Raw genomic sequence first — 13,794 nt, 5'->3', positions numbered from 1 at the left:
ACATTCTCCTACATATTTAGCAACATCGGCTTTCATACCCGGCCACCAAAAATGTTTCTTGAGATCCTTGTACATCTTCCCCGTTCCAGGATGTATTGAGTATCTGGTTTTATGAGCTTCTCTAAGTACCATTTCTCTCATATCTCCAAATTTTGGTACCCAAATCCTTTCAGCCCTATACCGGGTTCCGTCTTCCTGAATATTAAGATGCTGCTCCGATCCTTTGGGTATTTCATCCTTTAAATTTCCTTCTTTTAAAACTCCTTGTTGCGCCTCCTTTATTTGAGTAGTAAGGTTATTATGAATCATTATATTCATAGATTTTACTCGAATGGGTTCTCTGTCCTTCCTGCTCAAGGCATCGGCTACCACATTTGCCTTCCCCGGGTGGTAACGAATCTCAAAGTCGTAATCATTCAACAATTCAATCCACCTACGCTGCCTCATATTCAGTTGTTTCTGATTAAATATGTGTTGAAGACTTTTGTAGTCGGTATATATAATACTTTTGACCCCATATAAGTAGTGCCTCCAAGTCTTTAATGCAAAAACAACCGTGCCTAATTCCAAATCATGCGTCGTATAATTTTGCTCGTGAATCTTCAATTGTCTAGATGCATAAGCAATCACCTTCGTTCGTTGCATTAATACACAACCGAGACCTTGCTTTGATGCGTCACAATAAATCACAAAATCATCATTCCCTTCAGGCAATGACAATATAGGTGCCGTAGTTAGCTTTTTCTTCAATAACTGAAACGCTTTCTCTTGTTCATCCTTCCATTCAAATTTCTTCCCTTTATGCGTTAATGCAGTCAAGGGTTTTGCTATTCTGGAAAAGTCTTGGATGAACCTTCTGTAGTAACCAGCTAGTCCTAAAAACTGGCGTACGTGTTTCGGAGTTTTCGGGGTTTCCCACTTTTCAACAGTTTCTATCTTTGCCGGATCCACCTTAATACCTTTTTTGTTCACTATGTGACCGAGGAATTGAACTTCTTCCAACCAAAATGCACACTTTGAAAATTTAGAGTACAATTCTTCCTTCCTCAATACTTCTAACACCTTTCTCAAATGTTCACCGTGTTCTTGGTTATTCTTTGAGTAAATAAGTATGTCATCAATGAAAACAATGACAAACTTGTCAAGGTATGGTCCACACACTCGGTTCATAAGGTCCATGAACACAGCTGGTGTATTAGTTAAACCAAATGGCATGACCATAAACTCGTAATGACCGTAACGTGTTCTGAAAGCAGTCTTTGGAATATCATCTTCTTTCACCCGCATTTGATGATACCCGGAACGTAAGTCGATCTTTGAATAAACAGACGAGCCTTGTAGTTGATCAAATAAGTCGTCGATTCTCGGTAGTGGGTAGCGGTTCTTGATGGTAAGTTTGTTCAACTCTCAGTAGTCGATACACAACCTGAATGTACCATCTTTCTTCTTGACAAACAAAACAGGAGCTCCCCACGGTGATGTGCTTGGTCGAATGAAACCATGCTCTAAAAGTTCTTGTAATTGGCTTTGCAGTTCTTTCATCTCGCTGGGTGCGAGTCTGTAAGGAGCACGAGCTATTGGTGCAGCTCCTGGTACAAGATCTATTTGAAATTCAACGGATCGATGTGGGGGTAATCCCGGTAATTCTTTCGGAAATACATCGGGAAATTCTTTTGCGACAGGAACATCATTGATGCTCTTTTCTTCAGTTTGTACTTTCTTGACGTGTGCTAAAACAGCATAGCAACCTTTTCTTATTAGTTTTTGTGCCTTCAAATTACTAATAAGATGTAGCTTCGTGTTGCCCTTTTCTCCGTACACCATTAAGGGTTTTCCTTTTTCTCGTATAATACGAATTGCTTTTTTGTAACAAACGATCTCTGCTTTCACTTCTTTCAACCAGTCCATACCGATTATCACATCAAAACTCCCTAACTCTACTGGTATCAAGTCAATCTTAAATGTTTCGCTAACCAGTTTAATTTCTCGATTCCGACATATATTTTCTGCTGAAATTAATTTACCATTTGCTAATTCGAGTAAAAATTTACTATCCAAAGGCGTCAATGGAAAACTTAATTTAGCACAAAAATCTCTACTCATATAGCTTCTATCCGCACCCGAATCAAATAAAACGTAAGCAGATTTATTATCAATAAGAAACGTACCCGTAACAAGCTCCGGGTCTTCCTGTGCCTCTGCCGCATTAATATTGAAAACTCTTCCGCGGCCTTGTCCATTCGTGTTCTCCTGGTTCGGGCAATTTCTAATAATGTGGCCCGGTTTTCCACATTTATAACAAACTACATTGGCATAACTTGCTCTGACACTACTTGCTCCGCCATTACTCGTTCCGACACCATTTGTTCCTTTCGTTCTATTAACCCCTGGTCCTTAGACCTCACACTTCGCCGCGCTATGACCATTTCTTTTACACTTGTTGCAAAATTTGGTGTAGAACCCCGAGTGATACTTTTCACACCTTTGGCATAGCTGCTTCTGATTGTTGTTGTTGTTGCGGTTATTATTGTTGTTGGGATGATTGTTGTAGTTGCTGTTGTTGTTGTTGTTGTTGTTGTTATTGTTGGGCCGTTTGTTGTAGTTGCGATTGATGTTGCGATTGTTGGGATAATTGTTGCGATTATTGTTGTAATTGCTGTTGTTGTTGTATTGGTGATTCTTATCACCGTTTTCCTCCCACTTTATTTTGACTTGCTTCACATTGGCCTCTTCAGCAGTCTGTTCTTTAATTCTTTCTTCAATCTGGTTCACTAGTTTGTGAGCCATTCTACATGCCTGTTGTATGGAGGCGGGCTCGTGTGAACTTATATCTTCTTGGATTCTTTCCGGTAATCCTTTCACAAATGCGTCGATCTTCTCTTCCTCATCTTCGAATGCTCCCGGACACAATAGGCATAATTCTGTGAATCGTCTTTCGTACGTGGTAATATCAAATCCTTGGGTTCGTAACCCTCTAAGTTCTGTCTGGAGCTTATTGACCTCGGTTCTGGGACGGTACTTCTCGTTCATCAAGTGCTTGAATGCTGACCACGGTAGTGCGTACACATCGTCTTGTCCCACTTGCTCTAGATAGGTATTCCACCATGTTAACGCAGAACCTGTGAAGGTATGCGTAGCGTACTTCACTTTGTCCTCTTCAGTACACTTACTTATGGGAAACACCGATTCGACCTTCTCGGTCCACCGTTTCAATCCGATCGGTCCTTCGGTTCCATCAAATTCCAATGGTTTACAGGTAGTGAATTCTTTGTAGGTGCATCCTACACGATTTCCTGTACTGCTAGATCTAAGGTTACTGTTGGTATGTAGCGCAGCCTGTACTGCGGCTATGTTTGAAGCTAGAAAAGTACGGAATTCCTCTTCATTCATATTCATGGTGTGTCGAGTAGTCGGTGCCATTTCCTTCAAAATAGTCAAATGGAACAAGTTAATCATACAGAATATTAAGAGTAGTTAATAGTATTTCGTAGCATAATATGAACTCATTTATAAAAGCTTTTTCTTCATATTAGCATTTTATAAGTTTAAATTCGGGTAGTACATACCCGTTAAGTTCATACTTAGTAGCTAATATACAATTCAACTACTACAATTCTATATGAAAAACTGATTATAATAAAATTTCGCGTTCAAAATTTTACACAATATTTTACAAACTTACAATACCGCTTATTTTACATATAGCATGAAATATAGCACACAATAAATTTGATACAAGATGGTTGTGAAGATAATTCTAGCTAGTACACAAGTCGTTCAGCAAAGGCAATAAAGACACGTAATTCATACGTCCAGAAACAAGTCATGCATTCTGGTTTTACTAGGATTACTTCCCATCCTTGGTCTTGTGGAACATAACCGTTATGGCCGTTGATAAGACAGCGTGTTGTAACGTCGTCAAAGGGACAAGGGTTACGTAATGTCCAACAGTCCCGTAACAATCTAAAAACCTCATTTCTTACCCCAATTACAGACTCCGTCACTTGTGGGAACGTTTTGTTTAATAGTTGTAGCCCGATGTTCTTGTTCTCACTTTGGTGAGAAGCGAACATTACTAATCCGTAAGCATAACATGCTTCTTTATGTTGCATGTTAGCCGCTTTTTCTAAATCACGAAGTCCAATATTCAGATATATTGAGTCAAAATAATTTCTTAACCCATTGCGTAAAATAGCATTTGGGTTCCCCGCAATATATGCGTCAAAGTAAACACATCGTAACTTATGGATTTCCCAATGTGATATCCCCCCTCTTTCGAACGAAAGCCTTTTATAAACCAAGGCATTCTTGGAACGTTCTTCGAATGTCTTACAAACTGATCTCGCCTTAAATAGTTGTGCCGAAGAATTCTGACCGACTCTAGACAAGATTTCATCAATCATGTCTCCGGTTAGGTCTCTTAAAATATTGGGTTGTCTATCCATTTTGTGTTTTTATACTGTAAAATAGACAAGAGTTAGATTCATAAAAAAAAATACTTATTAATACAAGCAATTTTTACATATATCATAAAGCATAAGCACACTATATTACATATATTACACCACACGAATACAACTATCTTATTCCGACTCGCTTGTTTCTTCTTCTTCGGTTTTGGTTCGTTTTGCCAAGTTTCTAGGGATATATGATGTTCCCCTAATACGAGTCGTCGTTTTCCACATTGGTTTAGAAAAACCTGGTGGTTTAGAGGTTCCCGGGTCATTGTTACAACTTAAGGACTTCGGAGGTTGACGATACATATAAAGTTCATCGGGGTTGGAATTAGATTTCTCTATTTTTATGCCCTTTCCCTTATTATTTTCTTTTGCCTTTTTAAATTCAGTTGGGGTAATTTCTATAACATCATCGGAATTCTCGTCGGAATCCGATTCATCGGAGAATTGGTAATCCTCCCAATATTTTGCTTCCTTGGCGGAAACACCATTGACCATAATTAACCTTGGTCGGTTGGTTGTGGATTTTCTTTTACTTAACCGTTTTATTATTTCCCCCACCGGTTCTATTTCTTCATCCGGTTCCGATTCTTCTTCCGGTTCCGACTCTTCTTCCGGTTCCTCTTCGGGAACTTGTGAATCAGTCCACGAATCATTCCAATTTACATTTGACTCTTCATTATTATTAGGTGAGTCGATGGGACTTGTTCTAGAGGTAGACATCTATCACATAATATCAAATGCGTTAAGAGATTAATATATCACATAATATTCACATGTTAAAAATATATAGTTTCCAACAAAATTTGTTAAGCAATCATTTTTCAAGTAAACACGGTCGAAGTCCAGACTCACTAATGCATCCTAACAAACTCGATAAGACACACTAATGCAAAATTCTGGTTCTCTAAGACCAACGCTCTGATACCAACTGAAATGTCCCGTTCTTATTGATTAAAAACGTTCCATATTAATTGATTTCGTTGCGAGGTTTTGACCTCTATATGAGACGTTTTTCAAAGACTGCATTCATTTTTAAAACAAACCATAACCTTTATTTCATAAATAAAGGTTTAAAAAGCTTTACGTAGATTATCAAATAATGATAATCTAAAATATCCTGTGTACACACGACCATTACATAATGGTTTACAATACAAATATGTTACATCGAAATCAGTTTCTTGAATGCAGTTTTTACACAATATCATACAAACATGGACTCTAAATCTTGTCCTTATTTTAGTATGCAACAGCGGAAGCTCTTAATATTCCCCTGAGAATAAACATGCTTTAAACGTCAACAAAAATGTTGGTGAGTTATAGGTTTAACCTATATATATCAAATCGTAACAATAGACCACAAGATTTCATATTTCAATACACATCCCATACATAGAGATAAAAATCATTCATATGGTGAACACCTGGTAACCAACATTAACAAGATGCATATATAAGAATATCCCCATCATTCCGGAACACCCTTCGGATATGATATAAATTTCGAAGTACTAAAGCATCCGGTACTTTGGATGGGGTTTGTTAGGCCCAATAGATCTATCTTTAGGATTCGCGTCAATTAGGGTGTCTGTTCCCTAATTCTTAGATTACCAGACTTAATAAAAAGGGGCATATTCGATTTCGATAATTCAACCATAGAATGTAGTTTCACGTACTTGTGTCTATTTTGTAAATCATTTATAAAACCTGCATGTATTCTCATCCCAAAAATATTAGATTTTAAAAGTGGGACTATAACTCACTTTCACAGATTTTTACTTCGTCGAGAAGTAAGACTTGGCCACTAGTTGATTCACGAACCTATAACAATATATACATGTATATTAAAGTATGTTCAAAATATATTTACAACACTTTTAATATATTTTGATGTTTTAAGTTTATTAAGTCAGCTGTCCTCGTTAGTAACCTACAACTAGTTGTCCACAGTTAGATGTACAGAAATAAATCGATAAATATTATCTTGAATCAATCCACAACCCAGTGTATACGTATCTCAGTATTGATCACAACTCAAACTATATATATTTTGGAATCAACCTCAACCCTGTATAGCTAACTCCAACATTCACATATAGAGTGTCTATGGTTGTTCCGAAATATATATAGATGTGTCGACATGATAGGTCGAAACATTGTATACGTGTCTATGGTATCTCAAGATTACATAATATACAATACAAGTTGATTAAGTTATGGTTGGAATAGATTTGTCACCAATTTTCACGTAGCTAAAATGAGAAAAATTATCCAATCTTGTTTTACCCATAACTTCTTCATTTTAAATCCGTTTTGAGTGAATCAAATTGCTATGGTTTCATATTGAAGTCTATTTTATGAATCTAAACAGAAAAAATATAGGTTTATAGTCAGAAAAATAAGTTACAAGTCATTTTTGTAAAGGTAGTCATTTCAGTCGAAAGAACGACGTCTAGATGACCATTTTAGAAAACATACTTCCACTTTGAGTTTAACCATAATTTTTGGATATAGTTTCATGTTCATAATAAAAATCATTTTCTCAGAATAACAACTTTTAAATCAAAGTTTATCATAGTTTTTAATTAACTAACCCAAAACAGCCCGCAGTGTTACTACGACGGCGTAAATCTGGTTTTACGGTGTTTTTCGTGTTTCCAGGTTTTAAATCATTAAGTTAGCATATCATATAGATATAGAACATGTGTTTAGTTAATTTTAAAAGTCAAGTTATAAGGATTAACTTTTGTTTGCGAACAAGTTTAGAATTAACTAACTATGTTCTAGTGATTACGAGTTTAAACCTTCGAATAAGATAGTTTTATATATATGAATCGAATGATGTTATGAACATCATTACTACCTCAAGTTTAGTAGGTAAACCTACTAGAAGTGACAAGAAATGATCTAGCTTCAAAGGATCTTGGATGGCTTGAAAGTTCTTGAAGTAGGATCATGACACAAAAACAAGTTCAAGTAAGATTTTTACTCGAATTAAGATAGTTTATAGTTATAGAAATTGAATCAAAGTTTGAATATGAATATTACCTTGAATAAGAAAGATAACCTACTATATATAACAAAGGTTTCTTGATCTTAGATGATTACTTGGAATGGACTAGAAAGCTTGGAAGTAAATTAGTAAACTTGAAGGGATTTTTGAAGTGTTCTTGAAGTGTTCTTCCTATGATGATTATAGCTTGATTCTTGAAGTGATTTTTGATGAAGATGATGATTAACTACTGGAAAAATACGTTCATAATAGTGTGTGTGTGTTGAGAGAGAATTAGAAAGAGAATTGGAAGTGAAATGGAGTGAATGATGAGTGGTAATTGGTGAGTGGTGAGTGGGGTTAAAAGGAGTTCTAGTTAGTTGACTAGCTCATGGTAGAAGTTAAAATTGATTAGTCATACATGACATAATCAAGAGTGGAATCCCATGCTAGTTCCTATTGGTATATACCCATAGTAAGTACGTTTTGGAGCTGTGTATAATACGGGTAAGAATACGACTAGAATTCTTAATGAAAGAAAAGAATGGGAAAGTAACTGTAACCATTTTTGTTAAGTATGAGTGTTTTGATATATGTCTTGAAGTCTTCCAAAAGTATTTTAATACATATAAATACACTACATGTATATACATTTTAACTGAGTCGTTAAGTCATCGTTAGTCGTTACATGTAAGTGTTGTTTTGAAACCTTTAAGTTAACGATCTCAATTAATGTTGTTAACCCATTGTTTATTATATCTAATGAGATGTTAAATTATTATATTATCATGATATTATGATATATTAATATATCTTAATATGATATATATACATTAAATGTCGTTACAACGATAATCGTTACATATATGTCTCGTTTCGAAATCCTTAAGTTAGTAGTCTTGTTTATATGTATATAACTCATTGTTAATATACTTATGGAGATACTTACTTATCATAATCTCATGTTAACCATATGTATATCCATATATATATTGTCATGTCATTTTTACAAGTTTTAACGTTCGTGAATCGCCGGTCAACTTGGGTGGTCAATTGTCTATATGAAACATATTTCAATTAATCAAGTCTTAACAAGTTTGATTGCTTAACATGTTGGAAACATTTAATCATGTAAATATCAATCTCAATTAATATATATAAACATGGAAAAGTTCGGGTCACTACAAATTTGAATTGGAGTACTTGGTCGACTAGATGACGATTCTAAAGAAAAATTAACGACGACAATATTGGCTAGTCTTGATCGAGTTACAGGTGGTGAACGTATGAAAGGTGGTGAACATTTTTCTCGGTGCATTCACTGAATATCCTATTAGTTATAAAAGATAAAAATTATATAAGTTATCAAATTAATAGACTTTTCTGATTTTGCCCACATTTCGAATAGCCAATAGATGCAGCAGGTAGCCAGGACCCTTTAAATCGGAAGCCCGCAACTCGCCACTAACAAATCCAACTATTACTACGAACCAGAAAATTTTGGATGTCTATCAATTTAACCTCTTAAAATAATTTTTCGTCGAAGTTTTAAAGAAAATAAAGAAAATTCTATGTCCTAAAAACTAGAGTGTCGAGAAATAAGAAAGAAAAAGACTGCGTCGAAAAATAAAAGATCGAAAAATAATAAAATGCAGCGTCGAAACTTAAAAGTCTAAAAACTAAAAATTAAAACTTACGTCTAAAGGTATTAAAACTTAAAAGGAATTCTATATCCAAAACGACAATAACTTAAAAAGTACTAAAATCTTAAAATGGCGTCGCAAAATTCTAAAGCACCTAAATCTTAGTCTAAAGAAAAAGCACTTAAGGGATTTTACGGCAAAACCTAAAAATCTAGAAATAAAAATGACTACGGCAAAATACTAATCTTAAAACTAATTACGAATGATAAAAATACAAATTACGAATAAACGATTAAAAAGATATGAAATATAAAAAGATATAAAAAGTGATAAAATTACTTATTTTTATAAAAATATTGTTTTTATATTACTATTTTATAAAAGTATTAATTTTTATATATTATAAAACTAATTAACACTTAAATTACAAATTAATTAAAATCTAAAACTAACTAATATTAAATTAAACCCTAATCTTAATTAATTAATAATAATAATAATTAATAACCTAACCCTAATCGTGAGTCTAAGGTTTCAGACCTGTCACCTCACTCCATGCGATCGCATGGAGTGCAGGTTATATTATCATGCGATTGCATGACTGTGGATACCTGGCCAAATGTTTGGGCTGCTACAGTGTCGGCCCGAATTCAATTTTTATTATTTTTTTTCTGTTTAATATTTTTGTAAAAATATTTATATAAAACTTATAAATAAGAAAAATTTACTTATTAGTCTTTATAACTTTTCACAATAAATAGATATATAAACTTTTTAAATTTAACTAAACTTAAAAATATAGATATATATTTTTCTTTTTCTTTTATATTTTTGATTGTATTATATAAAACGTATTTTTATAAAAATGAATTAAAGCTTAATAAAAATCTTTTTTTTATAGCGTTTCGCTTCGGCGTTCCCCGGCAGCGGCGCCAAAAATACTTGATGTTAAAGCAGAGGGGTACAAAATAGTTATATTTTTACTACGAAATACTATTAAATATGATACAATTTTACACAAGTTATTTATTTATTTATTGAATGGAATATACCTAAACCTTGCTACAACACTTATAGGCAGTGTACCTAATCGTACAGTAGTGTAGTTTTTAGTAAGTCCGGTTCATTCCACAGGGAGCTAACCAAGTTTAACGCTATATTTTTAAAACTATATTTGTATAAATATATATATATATATAAAAGTAGTTTTATTATTATTATAAAAAGGGGGGTTTTTACCGTTTAATGACCGGTTTGTCAATTTTATGTCTTAAGTCCAATTAAAACCTAATGTAAAATATTAAAAATAAATATAACTTAATTTAAAGCGTAAAGTAAATGACGATAATTAAAGTGCGATAATTTAAAGTGCGATAAATAAAATTGCGATAATTTAAAAAGTACGATAATTAAAAGTGCAATAAATAAAATGACAGTAAATAAAAGTGCGATGAAATATGAAATAAAGGTATTATGCTTATTTAAACTTCCGTAATCATGATGTTTGATGTGTTGATTTTAATTTATTACCATGGGTTAATTGTCCTTTGTCCTGGATTATTCGATATGTCCATACGGTTTTGTCCATAAAAGTCCATCAGTCATAAATATAAAGTGCGAGAGTCTTTGTCAAATTATCCTTATACCCGAAGTCAAATATTCTAACTAATTGGGGATTCGAATTGTAACAAGGTCTTAATACTTTGTTTAATGAATACACCAGGTTATCGACTGCGTGTAATCCAAGATTTTACTACTTTGTTAACAATTACACCAATTACCCTTGAATGTAATCCACCCCTATTTTAATGAGTCCATTAACTATTAATCCATCCCCGTGTCCGGTAAAATGAACAATAATTCGTATTTATAGATATCCCGCCCACCGTACCCGATTAAGCGTATGTGGTTATATATAGATACGTCAAATTGTAGTATTTATATTAAATTAACGAGGTATTGTTTAGTTAATATAAAGCCCATTAATAGCCCATAGTCCAATTTCCACAAGTGTCGTTCTTTTGTCCAAACCTCAATTATGGTACAAAGCCCAATTACCCCGTCTTTAATATTTAGCCCAACATCACGATTATTTCGGCTTAAATAAGCATAATAATAACTTAGCTACGAGACATTAATTTAAAAAAGTTGAACATAACTTACAATGATTAATAATAGCGTAGCGTTACACGGACAGAATTTCGACTTACACACTTAAAACATTCGCCACTATAACCTTATTATTATTAATCTTAAATTAAAATTAAAATTAAAATATATATATATATATATATATATATATATATATATATATATATATATATATATATATATATATATATATATATATATATATATATATATATATCAGAGAGTGAGAGATTGAATTTTTCTGTGTATATTTTCGTCCGAAAAACCTGAATTTATAGATGTGGCCAAGCTCCTGGGCTCATGCGATCGCATGAGTTTTCTTCATGCTGGCCATGCGATCGCATGGCCGTCAAATACTGGTCACAATTCATTTTAAATGTGGGCTGCTCGAATTTTAATATATATATATATATATATATATATATATATATATATATATATATATATATATAATATAATATATATAATTTTATATAATTATATATATATATATATTATATTATATTCTTGTGCATCGTTGACTTGTAATTTTAGGTCCGTTGCGTCGCGCGTTGATAGTTGGTTCAGGTCCCGGTTTTAGATTTTCAAACGTCCTTGCGTACAATTTAATATCTTGTACTTTGCGTTTTTGTCATACCCCCAAATAGGGCCTGGGAAATATGACTTCACAATATCACAACACAAGTATGTATAAATGAGAACGACTCTATATGAGACGTTTTAATTAATAACCAATGTATTATAAGCAGCGAAAAGTATTAAGTATACTTTAATGTTCTAATGCAATAATATGAAGGTATATATGCGGACTCCAAAAGCAGCAAACTCCAAAAAGCAAATAATCTTTAGCAATCTTCACCTGAGACAAAACATGCTTAAAGTGTCAACCAAAAAGGTTGAGTGAACAACATAGGTTTAATATATAGTTTTAGATCACAAGATTTAGTTATCAAAAGTAAATGTTGAAGTTATGATATCGAGACGTAAACAAAGTTACCCCAGGACACCTTGAACTGTCAGTGTCGTTTAATCATTATTATGTAACCAAAGACCAATGGTCAAATGGTTAGAGATGTCACTCTCAATAGCGCTATTCACAATAACTAAGCTTGCCTTTATAAGTAGCAATTAACGATATCATGGTAGGGATTTAGCATGAATCAAAGCATGTCAGCACAGTTAAACAGTTTGCGGGTACTTGTGTCTAAGCGTAAAATAGTTTAAAAGCAAGCATGTGTCTCACCCCAAAATTTAAAATAAGTAAATAGAGAAAGTTAAAAAAAAGTGGGGCTATGAAGTTCACCTTAATAGCAGATAAATATTCCACGCAGGTTATATGATCGGAGTGTTGAACACGGAGATCTCAACCTAGAGATATTATGTTTGATTAGTTAATGTCTAATAGACATAAAGTTTGATTATTAATATAGTAAACTATATTAACAGTGACCGTTTTCGAGAAAAGTTATATTTGTAAGTGATAATATACTTAGTGTTATTAAGTGTTACTATATAATTAAGTGTATAAGTTATACTTAATAATAGTATTATTATTTACTTTAATCAATTACTATGTATATCTATCATTATATGTTACACCTATAAATATACCTCTATGTGATACATACATATACATATATTCTTTATTATTATACATGTATGTATATTTATAACTATATGATATATATATAGTAGGTGTATGTGTTACTTATATAATAGTGTAAGATGGTACATATACATATACTTATTACTTTTCATTATTATGTTTACTAACTTATATAACTTACATAATGAACATTCATACACACATACACACGTACATATACATACATATATACACATACATATACGCGTATGTTTATATTTACATATACACACATACATATACGTACAGTGTATACATGCACATACGTACGTATACATGCACGCATGCTCGTACACCATGATCACTTTACTAATCCATAATCATACCCTAATCTTTTAACCTAACAACCTTAATCATCCCCACATAAAATCATAACTTTTAACATTCCATCTAATCATATTCATTAACCCTAATCTTAATATTCATAAACAATTCTTTTTCATAATCTATATCATAATCATTGTTATTTACTAATCAACTATTACTAACCCTAATCTCACATCATCATTATTCATTCATAAACTTTTAATCTTTTAACCTAGCTTATAAATAACTATAACACTTTTTAACTTTTACAATCTTATTATTCATAACCTTAAACTAATAGCTTTGACATAAAATCATGAGTTTTTAACATAATAACTAGTAATATTTTTAGTCATAATCAATCTCATAATCCTTATCTATCTTTACTAACTAGTTAATAACTTTTCACATAATTACTAGTCATACATCTTTATCATAAATTCCTAATCTTTTAAGTTTTACAAACTTTAATCTTATTAAACTAGTCTTTCAATCATAAATTAACAACTTTAATACAATACATCACTTATCATAATCATAAACTAATTCAATATCTTATTCATAATCTTAATCTTGAACTACTATTACTCATAATCA

At 32.5% G+C, this 13,794-nt stretch overlaps 1 protein-coding gene across 1 annotated transcript in view; it reads left to right on the top strand.

Annotated features, from left to right (window-relative positions):
* LOC139889716 (uncharacterized) overlaps nt 1-13,794 on the top strand; it is a 59,659-nt gene that overhangs the window by 44,951 nt on the left and 914 nt on the right. The gene's annotated exons all lie outside the window — the stretch shown is intronic.

Source organism: Rutidosis leptorrhynchoides, chromosome 2 (genome assembly GCF_046630445.1).
Source record: "Rutidosis leptorrhynchoides isolate AG116_Rl617_1_P2 chromosome 2, CSIRO_AGI_Rlap_v1, whole genome shotgun sequence".
In the NCBI taxonomy this organism is placed as follows: domain Eukaryota; kingdom Viridiplantae; phylum Streptophyta; class Magnoliopsida; order Asterales; family Asteraceae; genus Rutidosis; species Rutidosis leptorrhynchoides.
The sequence above is the reverse complement of the archived record's forward strand: the minus strand, read 5'-3'. Positions and strand labels throughout refer to the sequence as shown.